This window comes from Strix aluco, chromosome W, assembly GCF_031877795.1.
Source record: "Strix aluco isolate bStrAlu1 chromosome W, bStrAlu1.hap1, whole genome shotgun sequence".
In the NCBI taxonomy this organism is placed as follows: Eukaryota; Metazoa; Chordata; class Aves; order Strigiformes; family Strigidae; genus Strix; species Strix aluco.
Window position 1 is genome coordinate 35,279,753 of NC_133970.1, and position 20,833 is coordinate 35,300,585.

At 50.1% G+C, this 20,833-nt stretch overlaps 1 pseudogene; it reads left to right on the forward strand.

Annotated features, from left to right (window-relative positions):
• Positions 1 to 20,833, forward strand: part of LOC141917605 (poly(A) RNA polymerase GLD2-like) — a 99,230-nt pseudogene that overhangs the window by 647 nt on the left and 77,750 nt on the right.

Below are 20,833 nucleotides of genomic sequence, written 5' to 3' on the forward strand. Positions count from 1 at the left end.
ACAGAGCAAGATATCTACCAATACAGCAGTGGGAACAGAGCAATGGCATAACACACGTGTTAACCGACTCTCTCGGGCTAATGGCGCCAGGATGTGACGTCCGCATGGTATCTGAATAACCCGGCTAGAGCTCCCCCCCACTGCTGGGGAAACTTAACCCTATCCTGGCTAAACCAGGACATAATCCACCCGTTTATTCTATACCATGTGCGTCACATCCAGCTGCCACTTAGCAATTAGCATTGACAAAGAAAAATTAACAAAAGCACAGTATAACTCACGGTGTGTTTTCACCCACAGTCAAGTCACCTTGTGGTACGAATCGGACCTCTCCATCCTTCTGCATCACCCACCAGGTGCACCCAGGTCCTTGAGCAAAAACAGTCCCGTGGATGGGTTTGCCTTTGCCCGGCGCAGGACTAACCCAGACCATTTTTCCCAGCAGGTCCCTCATGCGCACCACAGGGACTTTATCCCCGTCCACAACACGTGGAAGTTTTGACTGAGCCGGGCCAGCTCGATTGGCAGATCCTCTTGTGTTCACTAACCAAGTGGCCTTTGTCAGATGTGTGTCCCAGTGTTTGAAGGTTCCACCCCCCATTGCTCTCAATGTAGTTTTTAACAGTCCATTGTAGCGCTCGAACTTCCCGGAGGCTGGTGCGTGGTAGGGGATGTGGTAGACCCACTCGATGCCGTGTTCTTCTGCCCAGGCATCTATGAGGTTATTTCGGAAGTGAGTCCCGTTGTCCGACTCAATCCTCTCTGGGGTGCCGTGTTGCCACAGGACTCGCTCTTCAAGGCCCAGGATGGTATTCCGGGCAGTGGCGTGGGACACTGGATAAGTTTCGAGCCACCCAGTGGTTGCTTCCACCACTGTGAGCACGTGGCGCTTGCCTCGGCGGGTCTGTGGCAGTGTGATGTAGTCGATCTGCCAGGCCTCTCCATATTTATATTTCATCCATCGATCTTCGTTCTGCTGGGGCTTCACCCGTTTGGCTTGTTTGATCGCAGCACACGTCTCACATCCGTGGATGATCTCTGCGATGGTGTCAATGGTGAGGTCCACCCCTCGATCTCGAGCCCACCTGTATGTTGCATCTCTGCCTTGGTGGCCCGAGGTCTCATGGGCCCACCGGGCTATGAACAGTTCACCTTTACGCTGCCAGTCCAAGTCCACCTGAGCCACCTCGATCGTAGCAGCTTGGTCCGCCTGCTGGTTATGCTGATGTTCATCAGTGGCTCGACTCTTGGGTATATGGGTGTCCATGTGGCGCACCTTCATAACGAGGTTCTCCACCCGGGCTGCAATGTCCTGCCATACTTCAGCGGCCCAGATGGGTCTGCCCTTGCGTTGCCAGTTGTTCTGTTTCCATTGCTGCAACCACATCCACAGGGCACTTGCCACCACCCACGAGTCAGTGTAGAGATAGAGCCTCGGCCACTTTTCTCGCTCAGCAATCTCCAAAGCCAATTGGATGGCTTTCACCTCTGCGAACTGGCTCGATTCACCTTGTCCCTCAACAGCTTCAGTGGTTGGTCGTGTGGGATGCCACACCGCAGCCTTCCATCATCGATGTTTTCCCACAATGCGACAAGACCCATCAGTGAACAGGGCATATCGCTTCTCCTCCTCTGGCAGCTCGTTATATGGTGGGGCCTCCTCAGCACGTTTCACCTCTTGTTCTGGTGACATCCCAGCATCTTTGCTCTCTGGCCAGTTCATGATCATTTCCACTAATCCTGGGGGGTCGCGGTTTCCTATTTGAGCCCGTTGTGTTATCAACGCAATCCATTTACTCCGCGTGGCATCTGTTGCATGATGTGTGGAGGGAGCCTTTCCTTTGAACATCCATCCCAGCACCGGCAGTCGAGGTGCCAGGAGGAGCTGTGTCTCAGTGCCGACCACTTCTGAGGCAGCTCGAATTCCTTCGTACGCTGCCAGTATCTCCTTCTCAGTCAGGGTATAGTTAGCTTCAGAGCCTTTGTATCCCCAGCTCCAAAAGCCTAGAGGTCGGCCTCGGGATTCCCCATCTGCTCTCTGCCAAAGGCTCCAGGAAGGGCCATTCTCCCCGGCTGCGGTGTAGAGCACGTTCTTAATCTCCTGCCCTGTCCGGACTGGCCCGAGGGCCACTGCCTGGGTAATCTCCTGCTTAATTTGTTCAAAGGCTTGTTGTTGCTCAGGGCCCCATTTAAAATCGTTCTTCTTGCGGGTTACGTGGTAGAGAGGGCTCACAATCAGGCTGTAGTTTGGGATGTGCATCCTCCAGAACCCCACAGTGCCCAGGAAAGACTGAGTCTCCTTTTTGGTGGTTGGTGGGGCCATGGCTGTTATCTTGTTTATCACCTCCATTGGGATGTGGCGACGCCCATCTTGCCATTTTATTCCTAGGAACTGAATCTCCCTTCCAGGCCCCTTAACTTTCTGTCGCTTGATGGCAATACCAGCCTTCAGGAGGATTTCAATTACCTTCTCTCCTTTCTCAAAGACTTCCTCAGCTGTGTCCCCCCATACAATGATATCATCAATGAAGTGCAGGTGTTCTGGAGCCCCACCTTTCTCCAGTGCAGTATGGACCAGTCTATGGCAAATGGTGGAGCTGTGGTTCCACCCCTGGAGCAATCGATTCCAGGTGTACTGGATACCCCTCCAAGTGAACGCAAACTGTGGCCTGCACTCTGGTGCTATTGGAATGGAGAAAAACGCGTTAGCGATGTCAATCGTGGCGTACCACTTGGCTGCCTTCGACTCCAGCTCATACTGGAGCTCTAGCATGTCCAGCACTGCAGCACTCATCGCTGGCGTAACTTCATTCAGGCCACGGTAGTCCACGGTCAGTCTCCATTCGCCATTAGGTTTTCTCACTGGCCATATAGGGCTGTTGAAAGGTGAATGAGTCTTGCTGATCACCTTCTGGCTTTCTAGTCAACGGATCAGCTGATGGATGGGGACCAGGGAATCTCGGTTAGTACGGTACTGCCGCCGGTGCACCGTCTTGGTGGCAATTGGCACTCGCTGCTCTTCAACCTTAAGCAACCCCACCACCGAGGGGTCCTCTGAGAGGCCGGGTAAGGTGGTCAATTGCTCAATCTCCTCCAGGGCAGCTATACCAAGGGCCCACTGGTACCCTTTTGGGTCTTTAAAGTACCCTCTCCTGAGGTAGTCTATACCTAGGATGCACGGGGCATCTGGGCCAGTCACAATGGGGTGCTTATGCCAGTCCTTCCCAGTTAAGCTCACTTCAGCTTCTAATAGGGTCAGCTGTTGGGACCCCCCTGTCACTCCGGAGATGCAGATGGATTCAACCCCACTGTGGCTTGATGGCATCAGGGTGCACTGTGCGCCAGTGTCTACCAAGGCCTTATATTCTTGTGGTTCTGATGTGCCAGGCCATCGGATCCACACCTTCCAGTAAATCCGATTATCCCTTTCCTCCACCTGGCTGGAGGCAGGGCCCCTCTAATCCTGCTCACCATCACTCACTTGATCTAAGAGTGACTCCTGCAGGAATGACTTCCTGGTCCCCTCAAGAGGGTCAAGCATAGTGTTGGCCATTCTATTCTGTCTGGGGGATTTCCGACTGGACGCTGGAGCTGCATCTCTCTTGGAAGACTCCCCTTTCATGGTGGTCTTCCCTTTCAGTTGCTGTACTCGTGCAGCTAGGGCAGAAGTGGGCTGTCCATGCCACCTCCTCATGTTTTCCCCATGGTCGCGGAGGAAGAACCACAGGGTGCCCCGTGGTGTGTACCTTCCACTGCCTTTCTCTTGGGTGGGGAAGCGCCTGCTTCTAATAGCTGAGACATCGGCCCGTGCAGGTGGAACGTAGGACATGTCCTGTTCCACTTTTTGGAGCCTCTGAGACAGTTCCTTTACAGCTGAAACCAAAGCATGTTGGGAGGAAGGGAGATGTCCCTCATATTGCCGGAGCTGGATAATCACTTCGTCCACTGTTTGAGTCTGGGTGTCTACTCTCATGATGGGCCTGGTTCATTATCACCCTGTGCACTGCGAGGGGATTTTCTGGTGTATTTGGTTTTCCGTATTGGTGCAACTGATATTGGTACTGCTTGTCCCTCTGGCCCAGCTGCTGTGCTGGTGGAGGCGACTGGTACTGGCACTGCCTGTCCCCCTGGCCCAGCTGCTGTACCAGCAGGTTCACTTTCAGATCCTGCAGCCCTTTCTCCCCCTTGAGGGCAGTGATCAGTGTTAAGGGCGATGCGGTAAGCATGGGCAAGCCCCCAGCACATCGCAGCGAGCTGCATCTCCCAGGGTTTGTCAGATTGGCAGCACACCTTTTCCAAACACTCCACCAGTTTATCAGGACTCTGCACTTGTTCAGGAGTGAAATCCCAAAGCACTGGGGGTGACCACTGACTCAGGCACTTGCCCATCTTCTCCCACACACCTTGCCATTTATAACTATCTGCCCCCGGGGCAGGTTTCCGGGTGGTGCTATTGTTGGAGAAGTACCGCATGGCCCAAAACAAGATCTGGCAGACACTCAGAAAGCACAGAGCCGCAAGCACACTGGCCTGGGTGCTCCAGGGATAGCTGAAACTCTCAAAAACCGAGAGGATCTCTTCCCCTGGCTCACCCATAGAGGGGGTGAGACCCCAAACAAAAGCCCAGGCAGCAAACAGGTACCGGTTCACCCCCACAAGCAGTGACACAAAGCCATTATAAGCAGACAGTAGCCAGTACAGCAAAATAAAACCCTTGACACATTTTCCACCAACAATAAACACCAGCACTAGGAGCACAGAGTGGATATGAGGATTAATCCAGCCCCACCACGCAAGCAAATTGATCAGCGTTGCAAACATTTCTTATCAAACAAATACAAATAAAACCAGAAAAAATTACATCTAACAGATTGCTCTAACACAGCTTCTCCTTTTGTCCTTATCTCAGCCCTCTCATGCCCCACATTGGGCGCCAAAAGTTGTTTAGTCCCTCCAGGGGTCTGAGACCACGCGGCCGCTGCCCCTCCCCCACAAAGGGAGTGAAATACAAAGCCCCGGGGCTGAGATAAGGAGAGGTTTAATACAACAGTGCAACAGCAACACAACAAACAACAACAGTAACAATAACAGTGATAACAATGAACAGAGCAAGATATGTATCGATACAGCAGTGAGAGGACCGGCTGTACAAACCCATGCGCTCACTTATACTTCCCGCCCTATGGCACCAGGACGTGAAGTGATGTCAGCATGGTATGTGAATAACCCGGCTAGAGCTTCCCCCCCCACTGCTGGCAAAACTTAACCCTATCCTAGCTAAACCAGGACACCTTCTGAGAAGAAAATCAGAGGGAAGTCATCCAGGTACCCATGTGGCAAAAAGAAAAGTGTGAAGAAATCTTAAATGTTGTCAAACAGGGAAGTTTCCTGGTGGTATGGGTAGCTGCACACCAAAAAGGAAATCACCCAGCCCACATTTGGAATAATCAAGTAGATTCATTAACCCATTTAGCTACAATGGCAGCAGAAGCTGATGGGGAAAAGTGGGAACATCTATTAGAGTGGTTACACATGAAACACGGTCACTCAGGGGCCAAAGATCTGTTTAGAGAAGCTGGTGGCAGGGGTTGGCCTGTGACTCAAAAACTGTGCAACACGATTATTTCTGCTTGTGGTCAATGTCGCACTCGATTAGAAAGACACCCCTTGCAAGAACCCCCTCTCCACTTTGGTCTCTGGGAGACTTGGCAGATTGATTATATAGGACCCTTTTAAAAATCAAATGGGAAGCAATACATTCTCATAGGGGTGGAAGTATTATCGGGGCTCACCCAGGCTGAGGCTGTTGCACGGGCAACTGGAGAAAATACAGTAAAAGGGTTGAAACTGTGGTTTAGTCACTTACCAAAACATCAGTCAATTCAATCAGACAATGGCAGCCACTTTACTGCCAGGGTGGTGCAGGAATGCACAAAAGGGGAAGGAATAAAATGGGTATTTCACACTCCCTACTACCCACAAGCTAATGGGATAGTAGAGAGGACAAATGGGCTTTGCTGTGTGTGCACCCACCACCCAAGATTACCGGACCTGAGACAACGCTGGATCCTCAGGTGGTGATCTGTATTTCTTTGACTCTCTTTCTCTCCTTTCTTTTTCTTTTCTTTCCTTTCTTTTCTTTCTTATAGTTTTATAAGACACCACATTGCTTATCCTTTTCAAAGTTTAAGCTGTTTCTAATGCAAGTAAAACATTTTAATCGGTCATTTGGTGTCGTTTCACCTTAATTTAACCCAAGGGGACCACAGAATCTTTATGACTCTCTGGGCTCCCAGTCCGGGTCGTAACACAGCATGAATATGTTAGTGCTTCTCAAAGGAAGCTTGGGCAAAATTTTCTCACACAGACAAAAAATGATGTATATGCTAGGACATTCTCAGCAGCGGCTGAATTCCAGGTGCATGGAAACTCTGTGGAAATAGTTGGAAGTTCCAAATGTTCTTTATGGAAGGATTGACAGAAATACAGCATAATTTTCTCCAAATATGACTCTTTGAAAGTCTCAGAAAAACACATCTCTAAGAAGGAAAACTCAGGCAGAAAATTAAGCAGTTTCTTCAACTATTCAGAGAGATTCTAATGTTAGAAACGTCCACAAGAATTTTTAAAAAATAAGGAGGAAAGAAGAACTGCTAAAACTTATAATTGCTAGTGAATGAGTACTTCATATACCACAAACTTTCAAACTTCAACCTTTTTTTTTGTGCTGCCATCAGCTAGATGACCTGCTCAGCCTGGTGGCGGAACTCAAAGAAGAGGTTGAAAGGTTAAGAAGTATTAGGGAGTGCAAAAGGGAAATTGATTGGTGGAGTAACACCCTAGCACCCCTAAAGCAACAGAAGCAAATAGAGGCTCCAAAAGAGGGAGCTGATCCCTCACCCTCTTGCTACCAGGCAGAAGGAAGGGACCTAAGAGATGGGGGAGGCTGGAAACAGGTCCCTGCTCAGGGAGGCAGGAAAATCCTCTCCCGACCTCCCTCACCCTCCATGGTGTCCCTTCACAATAGATTCGGGGCCCTGGAACTTTTGAATGAAGTAGAGAAGGACGAAGAAAATGAGTCAAAAAAGGAGGAAGACCAAGGTCCACCAAGGCCGGGTCGCTCTAGACCATTGTTGAGGTTTGAACTCAGCTGGCAGCCAGATGCCACGTGGCCAGTTGTTTACTTCCCTCCCCCCGCCCCTCCCTGGTGAAATAGGGGAGGGACAAAAAAGAAGAAAATTCGTAGGTTGAATAAAAAGAATTTACTAAATATAACAAGAGAACAACAGTAACAATAGTGAGTCCAAAAAGAAATGGATAAAATGCAGCAGTGGCTTACCGAACATGGAGACCGTCCCCACAGCAACACGAAACCGGACCGGAAACCCGAAAATGGCTAGCGCCAGAGAGAGCCCACCCACCTGTATCCCTGGGCATGACTTCACATGGTATGAAATACTCCAATGACTGATCAGGACCGGACCTCTAGCTGTGCTCCCTCTCAACCTAGGGAAAGTTAACTCTATCCTGGTCGAAACCAGGACAACCATGTATTAAAACCAATTCTAAAAAGAACCCCAGAAGAGCCATTGTAGTGGGTGACTCCATTCTGAGGGGTACCGAAGGCCCCATATGCAGACCAGACCCGCTTCATAGGGAAGTCTGCTGCCTCCCTGGGGCCCATGTCAAGGACCTCAAGGCAAAACTCCCCATTCTAGTGAGACCCAAGGACTACTACCCTTTCCTGGTTTTTCAGGTAGGTAGTGACGACATTACTAGGAGAAGTCCTAAAGCAATGAAGAGAGATTTCAGGTCCTTGGGGAAATTGGTTAAGGGGTCAGGGCCACAAATTGTGTTCTCCTCCATCCATTCAGTTGGGGGGATGGATGAAGAAGAATACAGGAGAACTCAACAGATGAACTTGTGGCTCCAAGACTGGTGTTACCATCAGGGCTTTGGATTTTTCAATCATGGGTTGGTATACAGGGCACCAGACCATTTGGCATTAGATGGAATGCACCTGTCCCAGAGGAGGAAGAGGATCTTGGGGCAGGAGTTAGCTGGGCTCATTGACAGAGCTTTAAACTAGATTTGAAGGGGGAAGGGGACAAAACACCAGCCCATCTGAAGTGCATGTATACCAATGCACACAGCATGGGTAACAAACAGGAGGAGCTTGAAGCCATGATGAAACAGGAAAATTATGATGTTGTGGCTATCACAGAAACATGGTGGGATGTCTCCCATGACTGGAGTGCGCCTGTTGATGGCTACAAGCTCTTTAGGAGGGACAGACAACGAAGGAGAGGGGGTGGGGTGGCGCTGTATGTTAGGGACTGTTATGATTGCTTTGAGCACAAGTGTAGTGAAGACAGGGTGGAGTGTCTTTGTGTATGAATCAGGGGGAAGGCCAACAGGGCAGATGTTGTAGTAGGAGTCTACTACAGGCCACCCACCCAGGACAGAGAGATGGATGAAATATTCTATAGGCATTTAGGAGAAATCTCACGATCGCTTGCCCTTGTTCTTGTGGGAGACTTTAACTTCCCAGACATCTGCTGGAAATACAACACAGCAGAGCGGGATCAGTCCCGGAGATTCCTGGAATGTGTGGGAGAGAGCTTCCTGACGCAGCTGGTGAGTGAACCGACCAGAGAAGGTACCCTGCTGGATCTCCTCTTTGTGAACAGAGAAGGACTGGTGGATGATGTGGCGGTTGGAGGCTGACTAGGGCACAGCGATCATGAAATAATAGAGTTCTCTATTCTTAGAGAGGCCAGGAGAGGGGGCAGCAGAACTGACATCCTGGACTTCCAAAGGGCTGACTGTGAGAGACGAGAAACCAGGCCTGCGAGAAACTAAGAAAAACAGCCTGAGAAAGCAAAAGTTGAGGCTGATTGAAGAAATGCCTCAAACACTCGCAAGACAAAACTATGAGTCACAGGGTGGATAGTGGGGAGGTCGAAGCTGATAAGGCTGCCCGAATAACACAAGATGCAGCTGGAGGAGGGAGTCCTGTGGAGACAGGACAGCCCTGCTCTGGTGCACCTGGACAAATTTCAAGGGCCATCTGTCCGGTGAATGACCTTTGCTTCATTATCCACGAAATGCATATTAAAGTTAACACCCCTCAATATGCTAACGAGGGCTAACATGATCATGCTAATTACATCATCCCATGAAACACCTTACCCCTCCCCGTACATGGGATATGTAGGTATGTGTGTCGACCTAGGGGACGGACCCAAGGAAAGTGGGTAAAATCAAGGGGGGGGAAGAAAGGGGGGGGCCCGGGAGAGTGCAGTGAAGCGAAGAAGACGGATGCCAGCAAAAAAGACGGCTGCCTCCTGTGCCTCCTGGAACCCTCGCCGGTGGGATCAGCGCAGAAACCCAGACCGGTGATCTGTATTTCCCCATTCCCTCTATCTCCCTCTTTTCCCTTTCCCATTAAGAAATGCAAGGCATATTGTATTGCTTGCCACAACTTGCTATATACTTAGCCAATTATCGTGTGTTCAATTAGTACATTGTGAGTAGTTAATAAATGTTTGGACTTGGAGACTTGTTGTCCGCTCCATTGGGGATTTGCGAACCTGAGTGACTTGTCTCCCTCATCTGAGTGGGACATGACACTGACTTTCACTTGTTTAGGCACCTACTTGACAAAATCCCTTGGGAGATGGTGCCAACGCGGAAGTCTCGGACACAACTTAGACGACCAATGTGATCGAGTTGATGCCACTTTATTAAAGGCTACACAGCAATTTATACTCTATCTCAAGCTTCACGCGCCGCTATCTTATTGCTAATAGGCTAAAGCTACTTGTTCACGTGCCCTTCTGCCCCCTATGATTGGTCCCAGTGTGGTGTCCACGCGCTGCTCTCCCCCCAGGTAGACCCCCTGTTTTCGACATTCCAACTTCTTTATCACTTGGCCAGGAATGTAGGTTCTCAGGCCGTCTCGGCCTTGTTTATGTCCTTGAACACAGCTGCAGCTTGCTGTTACAGTGAGGCCCCTTGGTCTGGATCACTCACAACATGTCCGTTGTTCTCCAGCGATGCCACAATTCCCCCTTTTTGTTTTTGAGCGATCCAGACTCCCCTGTGTTCCTGTGCTAAAAACATTGCACCGACAGTCCTCTGCAGGACACTTTGCAGAAGACCTATAAGGCAAGGCAACGTTGAGAGCACAGTCACTACAATCAAAAAGACTACTCCTACAGTTTTGACTAATGTTATCAACCCACCAGATAATCCCCAACCTTTAAACATCCTTGTCAGCCAGTCCAAGCCATCATCTTCTGTTAAGCGTTTGACTCCATCCTTCAATTGCTGAATGCTTTTAAAAACAGATTCTGAATGATCGGATAGATTCATACAACACATTCCTCCAAATTCAGCACAACCATGTCCTTGCGCTAGAAGCAAAAGTCAATCGCAGCTCTATTTTGTAACGTAGCATGTCTGACACTATCAACATGAGTTAAAAGACCACTTAAAGTCAAAGAAGTAGCATTAGTTTGTTTGCTAAGCCAAAACTGCAGTGGGTTCGGCCATGTATCCACAGGTATTTCTACCAAGCATGTAGAGAACGGATTTTCAGGGCTTGCGGTGGCGTTTGGTTGTGAGACCACCCATCCTTCACCCTGAGGCAGGTTCCAATAGAGGCCGAACACACCGAGCAGGAACCCAGCGAGAGCCGGCATCTGTGAAGACACAAACATAACCCTTGCTCCAAGTTAATATCTCATTCGGTTTCTGTTTCATCTTTCTTAACTTCCTTCTTCCAGGGTCGCACCCATCGACTCGGAACCCATCTAGTGCCGGTATCGGTAATAACGCAGGCATAGCCTCGACCCGTCATTGTTAGTTCTGCAGGTCCTTTCCACTCTCCTGTAGCAACATCTTTGTACTGAGCAAAAGCACCATCTCCACACCGGCTTATATCAGATTTCAGACCCATACTATGTATTACTACTGGTGGTTCCTCCCTATCACCTGTGAGCCGTAAGTAATTTAACACATACACCGCTTTTGCGAGTGGTTCTGCAGCAGCCAAGACCTCTCCCCCTTTTTGTTTTTGCAAAAGCGCTTTTAAAGTTTGATGCGCTCTCTCCACTATGGCTTGCCCCGTGGGGGAATGTGGTATAGCTGTGATGTGACGTGTACCCCAGAGTTGGCAAAAAAGAGCAAATTTTTGAGAGGTAGAGGCTGGTCCATTATCAGTTTCATGGGTCAATTGAACTAATTCCCCATATTCCCTGGCCCATTCCGCCCTACCGCGATGGTAACTTCTCACAGCTTAGTGCTTTTTCACAGTTCAGTGTTGCAGCTGTCCGCTGTTTTTGCCTGCCCCCTTGGCACAACTCAGCAGTTTGTTATCTGTCTTCCAAGGCCTGTTCTTCATCAAAGCCTAGCTATTGCTCAGAGGCTGTGTAAGGCTGACAGGCCAATGCCTCTCCCACATCTCCCCTTTCTTTGTTTTGCAGCTGCACCTGCAACACTTATTTCGAGACTTTATCAATTAAGGGTTAGGCAAACTTCAAAAAACACAGCATACTTAAAATAGTTCCACAGAAGGCTAGAAACAAAACAGCAGTTACAGTTACTAGTTAAAAGAGTAGGCTAATTTCACTACTTTGCGGGATATGACTAAATACTACAAAAATAAACAGTAAGGAAAATACAGAATAGCACACTTACTTAATGGGGTACTAACATTCAGATCCGCAATTGCTGGGGAACCCTGGATGCAGCGAGAATTTAGAGTGCCCTTCCTCACAAACCGGAAATCCTACGCGATGCGTCCATCCGTAGGTGAGGCATCCAACATCGCTGCAAGCAGGTCCAGCCTCATATATCTAATTCAGCAGGCCAAAATAACTGGCAATTTTCTTTGAGCGGAAACATCTGATTTCATCCTCCTGTTGGGTTCCACCCAGAGCCTGGCCAGCACTCAAGGGGGGAAACCAAGGGAGTTTCTAATAAGGTTAAACACTTGAGTTCCTAATTCTTAATATTGCTAAACAAAGGAAGTTGAAGACACACATTCTTATAGCATTTCATCCTTATTAATAACTACATTTTGTCTAAGCTACATCTTTCACTAGTGACTAGTAAGCCTATATGTTTCATCAAGGAGTTGCAATTACTGTTAGCATTTTCTCTTAAAAGAGTTGGCAACTGTAGTGTGATTAAGGACAGAGATAGTGTATTTTGTCCTATTGCAGCAGCAAGCATTACCCATCCATTCTGCTTAAATGATCAGTCGAAGAGATCGTGAACTGTTGGCACAGGGGCACCCACAGCACCCACAGCTGGCTCCTGAGTGTCCACCAAAAGCTGCCTCTCACGCCTCAGGTATTGTTACTATTACTGGAAACTGTGGGGATTCTAAAGGATTTCCTGCTGGCATGTGAGCAATCCTGCATACGAGCAAGACTGGCAAAGCCTCAGCTTTGGCAAGGATGTGACGAGATGACGACCCTGGAAAAATGAGGAAGAGCCCAGGAAGGTAAACAACTCCAGGGTGTTGGTCTGGGCAGAGAAGTTTGTACAATGTTGATGTGGCAGTTCTCAGCCAATCAGAAGAGAGCTTAAGGAGCATGTGCAAAGCTAACTGTCCAATCACAAAGAATTGTACCATGTGATTGTATCTTGTGATTCTTACCTGCATTACAAAAGGCTTGTCCACCATATTAAAGTTGGCATTGCTTAATCACTGTGTGATCATTTGCATGCGTTTAGCTCCCGCACAAATCTTCTGCACCTGGCGCCCAAACAGGGACCAAATCAAATTAGCACAAGTCCAGAGGGGACTCGGTGAGGTGCTTTCACGGGAAGGCCGGCCGAAATTAAGCCCGATGCTGCCCCGGTGTCTGAAGGTGAGAATCAGCGCGCTGTACCCTTAAGGAGCCGTGGGAAGCACAGCGTCTTAGTATAGGGAGCCGCGGGAGGCAGCGGCCGGGGAGGAATGGGGTCTACGCTTAGTAGAGACGAGCAAGCAGTAGTAAAACTCCTCCAACTAATCCTCTCTGTGAGAGGGATAAAATATGACAAGTCCGCGTTAGAAGGCTTATTAAAGTGGAGCCGAGAGAAGGGACTTATCCCCAGTGCAGGGCGTGTATTTGAAGCCGCTACCTGGGAAGCCACAGGGAAACAGCTATGGGACTCGGTCAGTGATGGAGGAAAGTCGGCAAGAGAAGTGAACAGCTACACTGGGCTATGGTTCATTAAGTCCCTGTTTTACTGTTACAAACTTGTCCCGTTTCTTGCCTTCTGTGTCAGGTACAGACAGTAGGGCCTGACAGGCTATTGACTGTGATAGCCGTAACACTTCATTAGAGAGATTGACCTGTAGATCTACTGCGGTGAAGGGCCCTGTACCCAATAGCATTTGTGCTTGGACAAGATGAAGGGGATCACCCTGTGGGCCCGGACGAACCTGCTCTTCATTAGCTAACTTCGACCATGCGCTTTCAAATAACATTTTCTGAGATGGAGTTAAAATAACTGCCGCTATTTGATCAATATCTTTTGGAATTAACAGCGATGACGAGAAGATATAGTGAATGATTTGTTTGGTCAATTGGTGATGAAGACCATTTTGGATTACTGAAGCCCTAGCCTTTTCAAGAAATTTCCAATCGAAGGGATCCCACTCACTGGCGTTAGTAACAGTATTAAAGGAAACTGGAAATGCTTGTACGGTTTCTGGGAGAAAAGACCCTTCTATTATAGCATCTTTAAGAACTCCTTTCCATCGGCGCGTAGCTACAGAGGCACTCTGCGCCTGTGAAGAAAAAAGATGCGAAGCTGCAGGGTGAGATGATGAGGGCGCAGTGGCAGGCACAGGAACTGCATACTCGAGTGATGGATCCGGAGGAGCAGATGGCTGTGGTCTCGTATTTGACGAAAAGGTATATGATTTCTGCTCCCTCTTCTCTGCCTGTGATACAGTTAAGTTATCAAGCTTGTCTACAATGTGCAGGAGTAAGGTTTCAATGTCTGCAGAGCCGGCTTGTGAGGCGGGGCTCTCTTCTCCCGAGGGGTTGTTCTGTGAGGGTGGGAGGGGCGGGCACAAGTCCTCTGTATCCCCACCCTCGCCTGGGTCCCGCCCACTACTGGCGTCTTTGGTCTGTTTCGGTTTCTCCTCAGTCGCTTTCCGGTTGGCATCACACACCCTTCCGGTGCTTCCCGCCCCTGATGACGCAGTTTTGAATTTAGGTCCCGCCACTCGCCGCGGCCCCGGCGGCACAAACATTAAGTCAAACGGATTTTTCAGCTCACCCAGCGCGGCGGGCGCTGCAAGCGGCATAGAGCCCCCCCTCCCTCATCGCTCCGGGGCGAGGGGGCTGAGGGGGGGGAAGGGGCCGGACCGTCCTTCCGGCCGTGGTCGGGGCAGGGCGGTAGCGGCGGCAGCGGCGCCGTGGCTGATATATCAAGATTAGGGGCCGGCCCGAGAGCTGCAGCGGCATACGCCGCAGCCGTACGCTCACTACTCATCTCCTGTAACGCCTCTCGGATTAATTTCCATAGCGCAGTGTAGCTGTTCACTTCTCTTGCCGACTTTCCTCCATCACTGACCGAGTCCCATAGCTGTTTCCCTGTGGCTTCCCAGGTAGCGGCTTCAAATACACGCCCTGTACTGGGGATAAGTCCCTTCTCTCGGCTCCACTTTAATAAGCCTTCTAACGCGGACTTGTCATATTTTATCCCTCTCACAGAGAGGATTAGTTGGAGGAGTTTTACTACTGCTTGCTCGTCTCTACTAAGCGTAGACCCCATTCCTCCCCGGCTGCCGCCTCTCGCGGCTCCTTAAGGGTACAGCGCGCTGATTCTCACCTTCAGACACCGGGGCAGCGTCTGGCTGAATTTCGACCGGCCTTCCCGCGATAATACTTCACCAAGTCCCTTTTGGACTTGTGCTAATTTGATTTGGTCCCTGTTCGGGCGCCAGACGCAGAAGATTGATGCGGGAGTTAAACGCATGCAAACCATCACACAGTGATTAAGCAATGCCTCTTTAATATGGTGGACAAGCCTTTTATCCTGAAGGTGAGAATCACAAGATACAATCACATGGTACAATTCTTTCTGATTTGACAGGTAGCTTTGCACATGCTCCTTAGGCTCTCTTCTGGTTGGATGAGGACTGCCACATCGACATTCTACAAACTTCTTTTCTGCCAAGACCAACACCCTGAAGCTGTTTACCTTCCTGGGTTCTTCCTCATTCTTCCAGGGTCAGTCCCTCGTCATATCCTTGCTCATATACAGGATTGCTCACACGTCCATTTTCTTGCAGGGACTCCTTCCGAATCCCCACAGATACCGGCACTAGATGGGATCCATCTTGCTGGGTGCGGCCTTGGAAAGGGGATGAAGTTTGTGATTCTAAGCCTTGTGATGGTTCTGACAGTGATTAATGCTCATCCAGCAAACGTAGTGTTTCCCCAACCAAACATATGGGTAACTATAGCTAAAGCAACAGGTCAAGAATCCTTCTGCCTTTCGATGGCTACTCCGTCGGACCCATTCAGAACATGCTTATTGAGATTCCCTCACTTTGACCCACAAGAATTCATTGGGTTTGTGTCAGACGATAGTTAGGAAAAACGAAATTTTCACAGGCCAATGACATTGCTCAAATTACCCAGGCAGGCACCAACACCACAACCTTTTGACAAGGTCAACTTATTATGAGCAAAGAATTGTTAAAAGGAGTAATCATTGTAATTATTGCGATTATTGTGCTTGCTATTATTTTGCCATGCTTAAATTTTCGCATTGGACAACCGTTACAGAAAAGCTTGCAAGGAGTTTGGATTGCTCAAAAACAAAAAGAGGGATCTGTGGAGATTCTAAAGGATTTCCTGCTGGGAAATCGGCATGTGAGCAATCCTGCATATGAGCAAGACTGGCAAAGCCTCAGCTTCGGCAAGGATGTGACGAGGGACTGACCCTGGAAGAATGAGGAAGAACCCAGGAAGGTAAACAGCTTCAGGGTGATGGCCTGGGCCGAGAAGAAGTTTGTACAATGTCGATGTGGCAGTTCTCATCCAACCAGAAGAGAGCTTAAGGAGCATGTGCAAAGCTAACTGTCCAATCACAAAGAATTGTACCATGTGATTGTATCCTGTGATTTTCACCTGCATTATAAAAGGCTTGTCCACCATATTAAATTAGGCATTGCTTAATCACTGTGTGATTATTTGTATGCATTTATCTCCCGCAGGAAACGCCATTGGTCCCAGCTCGTTAAACTGCCCCTCAATTATCGCATCCCGAGTAACTCCCCGCCATCGATGTGCCGGATTAGCATTACCACCCGCGCCTCCCAGTGCCCCCCTCCCATTTGAGCCGACGATGGCAGCGGCCCGGCCCGATCGCCACCGTTTCCCTCTGACCACCCCCCCCGCCACGTGTCGCGGAGGAAGGGGTTAAAAGGAAGAGGGGGAGGCGGCGGTGCCGTAGGGGTGGGCTGAGCCGCTTGCTGCATTCGGATTTCAAATTGCTCTAATTTTCTCGTTAGTTCTTGCAAGTGTGGATCTTGTAAACCATAACGAGATTGTTCCTGCACCGACCGGGGTGTCGGGGGCGAGGACGGGGGCAGGGCTGGGTCGGCGCCGTCCTCTAAAGAGGAAGCAGCGGCGGCGGCGGCGGCGGGGGGGTCGGGCGGGGGGCGGCGGGAGCGGGGCGGGGCCGTGCGCTCCGGTGATTGATCTTTTGGGCTTGAGGGGGGGGAGTCGAGCTGTAGTAAACCTGTTGACTTTTGCTCTTGCCTTCCCTGCCGCACGGGTGCTGCGCGTGCAGCGTCCCCGTCCCTCCTTTTAGGAGCCGCCTTGGGGAACAGGGATCCCGCGAACGTCCCAGCAGTGGCGGAATCCTGAGCGCCAGCGCGTTCGGCCTCTGCTGACCAGGCAGCGAAAGCGGAGGCGGGGGTCTGCCGTTCCGCTTTCAGTTCTGTCAGAGTGTCTAGGACCAATCTCCACACGGTGGAGAGTTTCCCACTGTCTTTAGAGCCTGAGCTAATGTCGTCCCACAGTGCTGCGCCCAAGTAGCTGCTTCAAAGGCTGCGCTCACTGAGGGGATTAGTCCGTGCTGCCGAGCCCACAACAGCACCCTCCTCAGGTTCCCCTGATAAGATAATCCTCTCTCAGAGAGTATATGTTGGAGGAGCTTAACCACTGCCGCTTCTTCTTTACCCAGCGCGGACCCCATCTCCTCCCCAGCCGCTCACCTGATCAGGGCGAGATTCCCGACGATCGCGCGCGCGTCTTCCCAGGCGCCGGGGCAGCGCCTGCTACGGCTGATACTGCCCCCTCTGGGCCGTCTTCTCTTGCTCGGGCGAGCACCGACGGGAGGGTCCCTACTCCCAGGGTACAAGCCCCACGTATTTTCGATGAGGCTCTTGTGGGTCCCTGTTCGGGCACCACTTGCTGACGCGGAAGTCCCGGACCCAACTTAGACGACCAATGTGATCGAGTTGATGCCACTTCATTAAAGGTTACACAGCAATTTATACTCTATCACAAGCTTCACGCGCCGCTATCTTATTGCTAATAGGCTAAAGCTACTTGTTCACGCGCCCCTTTGCCCCCTATGATTGGTCCCGGTGTGGTGTCCACGCGCTGCTCTCCCCCCAGGTAGACCCCCTGTTTTCGACATTCCAACATCTTTATCTCTTGGGCAGGAATGTAGGTTCTCAGGCCGTCTCGGCCTTGTTTATGTCCTTGAACACAGCTGCAGCTTGCTGTTACAGTGAGGCCCCTTGGTCTGGATCGCTCACAACATGTCCGTTGTTCTCCAGCGATGCCACAGGATGCAGCTGTCCCAGAGGGGGAAAAGGATTCTGGGGCAGGAGTTAGCAGGGCTTATTGACAGGGCTTTAAACTAGATATGAGGGGGGAGGGGGAGATAACTGGGCCTATTAGGAATAAGCTCAAGGGAAGCATGCCAAAGCTTGAAGGATGGTGGACTGGTGAGGGCTCTCCCTCTGCCATTTCATTTGAGAGAAGGGATAGATGTTTAGAAACCATGGAAGCACCTGAGAGGGGTCTGGTAGGGAATGGGGCCCACACTCACAAAAAGGTGTTGGATTCATTAGCTCATCTCAAGTGCATCTATACCAATGCATGCAGTAATGAGCAAGAAACAGGGGGAGCTTGAAGCCATGATCCAGCACGAGAACTATGACATAGCAGCCGTAACAGAAACGTGGTGGGATGCCTCACACGACTGGAGTGCTGCAATCGATGGCTACAAGCTCTTCAGGAGGGACAGACAGGGAAGGAGAGGTGGTGGAGTGGCCCTATATGTAAGAGAATGCTATGAGAGCTCAGAAATCAAGTATAGTGATAGCAGGGTTGAGAGTGTTTGGATTAGGTTAAGGGCCAATAAAGCAGATCTTGCTGTGGGAGTCTGCTATAGACCCCCCAACCAAAGCAGTGAGGTGGATGAAGCTTTCTATAAACAGTTGGGAGAAATCTCATGGTCACTTGCCGTTGTTCTTGTGGGGGACTTTAACCTCCCGGGTATCTGCTGGGATCACAACACAGCAGAGAGGGAACAATCCAGGAGGTTCCTGGAATGTGTGGAGGATAACTTCCTCACACAGCTGGTGAGTGAACCGACCAGGGAAGGTGCCCTCCTGGACCTGCTTCTTGTGAACAGGGAAGAGCTTGTGGGGGAGGTAAAGGTTGGAGGCTGTCTAGGGTGCAGTGATCATGAGATGATTGAGTTTTCCATCCTTGGAGAAACAAAGAGAGGGCTTAGTAAAACTGCCACCTCAGACTTCCGGAGGGCAAACTTTGACCTGTTCAAAAGACTGATTAACAAAATCCCTTGGGAGGCTGCCCTGAAGGATATGGGAGTCCAGGAAGGCTGGACATACTTCAAGAGAGGAGTCTTAAAGGCACAGGAGCAGGCTGTTCCCGTGTGCTGAAAAACAAGCAGGCAGGGAAGGAGACCGGCCTGGCTAAACAGGGACCTTTGGCTGGATCTCAAAACCAAAAGGAGAATCTATGACCTTTGGAAGAGGGGGCAGGTCTCTCATGAAGACCATAAATATGTAGTGAAGCTACACAGGGAGAACATTAGGAGAGCCAAAGCACAGCTAGAGCTCAACCTGGCTACAGCTGTTAAAGATAATAAAAAATGTTTCTATAAATTCATTAACAACAAAAGGAGGATTAGGGAAAATCTCCCTCCTTTATTGGATGCAGAGGGGAACATGGTAACAAAGGATGAGGAAAAGGCTGAGGTGCTCAACGCCTACTTTGCCTCAGTCTTTAGCAGTGGAACTGGCTGTTCCCTGGACACCCAGCCTCATGAGCTGGGAGATGGGGACGGGAAGCAGAATGAGGTCAGCACAATTAAAGAGGAAGTGGTCAGAGACCTGCTACACCACTTGGATGCACACAAGTCTGTGGGACCGGATGGGTTACACCCAAGGGTGCTGAAAGAGTTGGCAGATGTGCTCGCCAAGCCGCTTTCCACGATTTACCTGAAGTCATGGCTAACTGGGGAGGTCCCATTGGACTGGAGGGTGGCAAATGTGACAGCCATCTACAAGAAAAGCAGAAAGGAGGATCCAGGAAACTATAGACCTGTCAGTCTGACCTCAGTACCAGGGAAGGTCATGGAGCAGGTCATCTTGAGTGACATTACAAGTCATATAATGGACAACCAGGGGATCAGGCCTAGTCAGCATGGGTTTATGAAAGGCAGGTCCTGCCTGACAAACCTGATCTCCTTCTATGACAAAATGACCCGATTATTGGACGAGGGAAAGGCTGGCAATATTAGCTACCTGGATTTTCAAAAAGCATTTGACACAGTTCCCCATAGAATTCTCATAGAAAAACTGGCTGCCCATGGCCTGGATGAGCAAACGGTCTGCTGGGTCAAGCACTGGCTGGATGGACGGTCCCAGAGAGTGGTGGTCAATGGAGCTAAATCCAGCTGGCGGCCGGTCACAAGTGGTGTTCCTCAGGGCTCGGTGTTGGGACCATTTCTGTTCAACATCTTTATTGATGATCTTGATAAGGACATAGAGTGTATCATCAGTAAGTTCGCAGATGACACCAAGTTAAGCGGGAGTGTTGATCTGCATGAAGATAGGGAGGCTCTACAGAGAGACTTGGATAGATTGGATCGGTGGGCCAACATTAACGGGATGAGCTTCAACAAGGCCAAGTGCCAGGTCCTGCACTTGGGCCACAACAACCCCATGCATCGCTACAGGCTTGGGGAGGTGTGGCTGCAGAGCTGTCTGGAAGAGAAGGATCTGGGGGTTCTAATTGACAAGCAGCTGAACATGAGCCAGCAGTGTGCCCAGGTGGCCAAGAAAGCCAACAGCATCCTGGCTTGTATTAGAAATAGTGTGACCAGCAGAAGTAGGGAGGTGATAGTCCCCCTGTACTCTGCACTGGTGAGGCCACACCTGGAGTATTGTGTCCAGTTTTGGGCACCTCAATACAAGAGAGATCTCGAGGTGCTGGAGCGAGTGTAGAGGAGGGCAACGAAGCTGGTGAAGGGCCTGGAGAACAAATCCTATGAGGAGCGATTGAAGGAGCTGGGACTGTTTAGTTTGAGGAGGAGAAGGCTAAGGGGAGACCTCATCATTCTCTACAGCTACCTGAAAGGACATTGTAGAGAGGTTGGTGCTGGTCTCTTCTCACAGGTAATTAGTGACAGAACAAGAGGGAATGGCTTTAAACTCCAACAGGGGAGGTTTAGACTGGACATTAGGAAAAAAATTTTCACAGCAAGAGTGGTCAGACAGTGGAATAGGCTGCCCAGGGAGGTGGTGGAGTCACCATCCCTGGAT